At 38.9% G+C, this 4743-nt stretch overlaps 1 pseudogene; it reads right to left on the bottom strand.

The window, feature by feature from the left end:
* Window positions 1-2024: 2024 nt before the first annotated feature.
* Window positions 2025-3325, bottom strand: LOC101019421 (annotated as a pseudogene).
* Between the last annotated feature and the right edge of the window lie 1418 nt (window positions 3326-4743).

The raw sequence follows: 4743 nt of genomic DNA on the forward strand, positions 1-4743 counted from the left end.
TTAGTGTATAAATTGGTGTCTAGAGTTCCATCTCTTCTTCTGTGCTAGTAGCTATCTCCAAACCATTATAAAGAGACATCCCTGCATGCCAAAGTTCCAAGAAATAATTATATCAGGTAACTTAACTCCTCAAATAAGCTCTGTTTGGATTTTAATTAACAGAATCTTAATTCTCTCCTATGTTTACCAGTACTATCAGAGCTTTGTTTGGGGGCCTCTTTGCTCCCTTTTCATCATAAGACCTTTACTCAGAGGCCTCCCAAACAATTCCTGTAGAAGACAATCTTGGTGTGTTTTGGGTCCTTCTTGGGAAATGTGTCATCTCCCTTTCCACTTTAACACTAACTCCACCTCTGGGCAGTCACTTCATGATTTTGTGTTGCACTAGAACACATTTTTTTAGCATGGAGATTTATTTAAGGCTACAAACTTTACAAGCTGGTTCCGTTAAACAATGACTACAAGGCACGAGTTTATCAAATGGCATGAATCAAACACTTGCACATTTCAAAAGAATACAGTTTACATTCATCTCTAAATATAAGATTAAGAAACTATTATCTGGTTTCCAACTGCTTTCAATAGTGGTGTAAAGTTTGAATACTTTTACTGTGTAGACATCAAATATTTTATTTAAATATTAAACATTAAATATTCTCCTGACTATCCAAACAGAAACAGAAAGCAGGAAGAGGCCAAAGAAGCAACAATTAATAGACTTGTGACTTCTATGCCATCTGTAGAATGGTGTAGAACATTTAATAGACCAGTTAATAGACTTGTGACTTCTATGCCATCTGTAACAACGGGAGACATTTCAGTAAGGGTTTCAAAATGCCTGGAATGTAGTTTCTAAAAATTCACCTTTATGTGACATAAAACATTTTTTTATTCTACAAATGGTATCTCGTGCCTGCTTACAAAGGGGGAAGAAACCCAGGAAACAAAACAAAACTGGGGTGGTGTCCTGTTGTGTGAAGGGAGGGCCAGTATTATACTGTAGCACTCATTTAGCAACCTATAGTTAATATTCTGTAGCAGTAAAGGAATTGTAATTTTACTTTGCCCTGTGAGTCCCTACCACACAGAAGAGCTCTGCCTGAGAAACTAAAAATTTCAAACTTGGCTATCCTCAAAGGACACCTGGAACCTGGCTTAGGTACTCAATAAGATGAAGGCTTTCTGCTAGCAGGAAGCATTGTCCACTACTATTTAGGCCTACTGCACAATAGTCTAAGCACCAGTCAAATTGGCTATGTCAGTAAACCTCAATGTCATTTGCTCCTACATTTTCAATTTCACTGTTCTCTAAATTAACATTTTAAAACAACTTGCTAATATAAGTATAACTTTTTTTAATTACTAAAGTTATCAATACTGGGTTTAGCTGACAAAGCATTCCTTAGGATGCGCTAAAGGATGCTTATCCCATACATAATTTGCACTTGGGTTACCTCATAATCTGTTAGCTATCATTCAAAGTTAATTAATTTGTAAACATTACTGAATAACTGGGCTTATCAATTATGCATGGGAAACCAAGGAGCAACAGTGGCACAAGACAAAAACCTTGAAGGAAAAACTTTTTCTCTGTATTTTCATTGCATTTTCAGAGGCAAAGAGGAGAGCCACATGCTGTTGGCTATTTATTCAACAGAGCTATATTGAATTGACAACTAATTTACAAGTTTCAGGGCCTTTATTAAATTTCTTAGCAACAGGCTTAAGCTACTGCCATCTTCCCTCCTTCTCCCCCATTATATATAGTCGCCACTGTAAACAGCTTGTATCTACAGACTAAACTGTGACTTAACTGTCAGGGTACAGTTGTAGTAGGAGCATCCTTCTTTCTTAATCATCCTTTTTAATTCAAGGAGAATATTCTCTAAGTGTCTGAATAGTCTAGACAATGTGACATATGATTTAAGTCACCCTTACACATATAGCTTCTATACTTACCTTTGAAGAGACTGTAATCCAACATTTCTTCAATAAGTCCCACTGAAAACTGTGTTTCCATTGAGACAAACTTTCTTGGCAAAAAGTTGAATTCAATAAATGTCTACCCAAAATGAGAGTCCCACCCCAAATCACAGGTGGAGATATTATTACACCCATTTCATAAAACTTGCAAGTCCCTATACTATGCAAATAGGCTCATAAATGAATACAGGATTCTCCTAACATTTGACGACTTTAGTGTATAAATTGGTTTCTAGAGTTCCATCTCTGCTTCTGTGCTAGTAGCTATCTCCAAACCATTATAAGGAGACATCCCTGTGTGCTGAAGTTCCAAGAACAGTTCAGTTCTCTGAGAGAAGGCAATGCCAGCAGCTGCATGCTTAGCTTGGCTCTCTCCTGTATAGTTCTTAGCATTAGAGGATGGCTTTGGCTCATTGGGAAGGAGTTCAGTGAGGGGTTTCTAGAGAACAAGCTCCATGGAAGGATGGCTCATAGACTCAGTTTTTTTTTTTTTTTTTGTAAAGTTCATCAAATTCCTTCTTCAAACCTGTTTTCATAGTATCAGAAAGGAGAAGACTACGGAGGTGGTTAACATTTCTGTGAGCTTCAACTTCTTCATCAATTATCCTGTCTTCAATCTCCTGAAGCTTACTTCAGGCAACTTCACACTGGTTCTCCAGTCGTCTCATCTATTTCTTCACAAATAGAATCTAATATTCCAGGTAGAGAAAGTCCACTAGTGCATGGCTTTACTCCACACTCCACACCCCTCTACATCTTGGTGTGCACAAAGAATTCATTCATTATGACCAGCACAGAGCTCTGCTTCAATTTTCTTTTTTTCCTTTTTTTTTTTTTTTTTTTTTAAGCAGGCAATCCTCCTCCTCCTGCTCCTCTAGCTTGTGTTTCTTTTTACAATGAATGGGAAAATGTCGTGCACCGTTCTCCCGCTGTGGTTGCTTGGGACTGCTCATGGTCCTAGCCGTGGTGCCAGCTGGGTGCTGTCTGCCCCCAGGTGGAAAAACCCGCTAGGCAAGGCAAGCGGCTGCTGGAGGAAGTCCAAACTGCAGCTCAGGGGGAGGCCGCTGAAAGGCTAGAGGAGCACAGCCATGGCCATGAAAAGCTAGCTGCAGCCACAGCGACTGCTGAGAGGCGCCCAGCTCTGAGCCTACTCTGGACCCAATGTCACGCCTTCAAGCGCTAGTCCTGCCTCTTATCCGCCATCTTAATCAGAGCTCTCACATGAATTTTAAAATAGTTTTTCCTAGTTCTGTGAAGAATGTCGTTGGTAGTTTGATAATAATAGCATTGAATCCTGAAACTGCTTTTGGCAATTTGACCATTCTAATGATAATCATTTTTCCTATCCATAAGCATGGTTTTTCTTTTTTTTTTTCTTTTGGCTTGTCTACATTTTCTTTTTTAATTTTTTATTTTTTAAATTAATTTATTATTATTACTTTAAGTTGTAGGTATAATATAGCATTGGATTTACATATGTATGCTTGTGCCGTGTTGGCTGCATCAGCATCATCCTTCATCTAGGTATAACTCCCAATGCAATCCCTCATCCCCTCCCCATGATAGGCTGGTGTGTCATGTTGCTGCATCCCTGAGTCCAAGTGATCTCATTGTTGGTTCCACCTATGGTGATGAGAACATGTGGTGTTTGGTTTTCTGTTCTTGTGATAGTTTGCTAGAATGATGGTTTCCAGCTGCATGCATGTCCCTACAAAGGACACAAACTCATCCTCTTTTATGGCTGCATAGTATTCCATGGTGTATATGTGCCACATTTTTCTTTTCTTTTTTTTTTTAATTTATTTGTTATTATTATACTTTAAGTTGTAGGGTACATGTGCATAACATGCGGGTTTATTATATGTATACTTGTGCCACGTTAGTCTGCTGCACCCATAAACTCGTCGTACATCAAGGTATAACTCCCAATGCAATCCCTCCCCCTCCCCACTCCCCAGAGTAGGCTTTGGACTGGGGTGTGTGTTCCCTTCACAGGTCCATTGATCTCGTTGTTCAGTTCCCGCATGCGGTGTTTGGTTTTCTGTTCTTGTGATAGTTTGCTAAGAATGATGGTTTCAAGCTGCATCCATGTCCCTACAAGGGCCATAAACTCATCCTTTTTATGTGCATAATTATTCCATGATTATTGTATTGCCACTATTTTCTTAATCCAATCTGTCACTGATGGACATTTGGATTGATTCCAAGTCTTTGCTATTGTGAATGGTGCTGCAATAAACATACGTGTGCATGTGTCTTTATAGCAGCATAATTTTATAATCCTTTGGGTATATCCCCAGTAAATAGGATGGCTGGGTCATATGGTACATCTAGTTCTAGATCCTTAGAATCGCCATGCTGTTTTCCATAGTTTAGATAGTTTACAATCCCTATGAGTGTAAAGTGTTCCTCTTCTCCCACATCCTCCTCCCAGCACCTGTTTATTTTCCTGACTTTGAATAGTCAGCATTCTAACTGGTGTGAGATGGTATCTCATTGGTTTTGATTTGCATTTCTCTGATGTGTGATTGATGAGCATTTTTCATATGTCTGGCTGGCTGTATGAATGTGTCTTCTTTGAAATGTCTGTTCATATCCTTTGCCCACTTTTTGATGGGGTTGTTTGTTTTCTTGTAAATTTGTTTGGAGTTCTTTGTAGGTTCTAGATGTGTACTTTGTAGATGAGTAAGGTGCAAAAATTGTCTCCCATTCATGGGTTGCCTGTTCACTCTGATGAGTAGTTTCTTTTGCTGTGCAGAA

Source organism: Papio anubis, chromosome X (assembly GCF_008728515.1).
Source record: "Papio anubis isolate 15944 chromosome X, Panubis1.0, whole genome shotgun sequence".
Taxonomy (NCBI): Eukaryota; Metazoa; Chordata; class Mammalia; order Primates; family Cercopithecidae; genus Papio; species Papio anubis.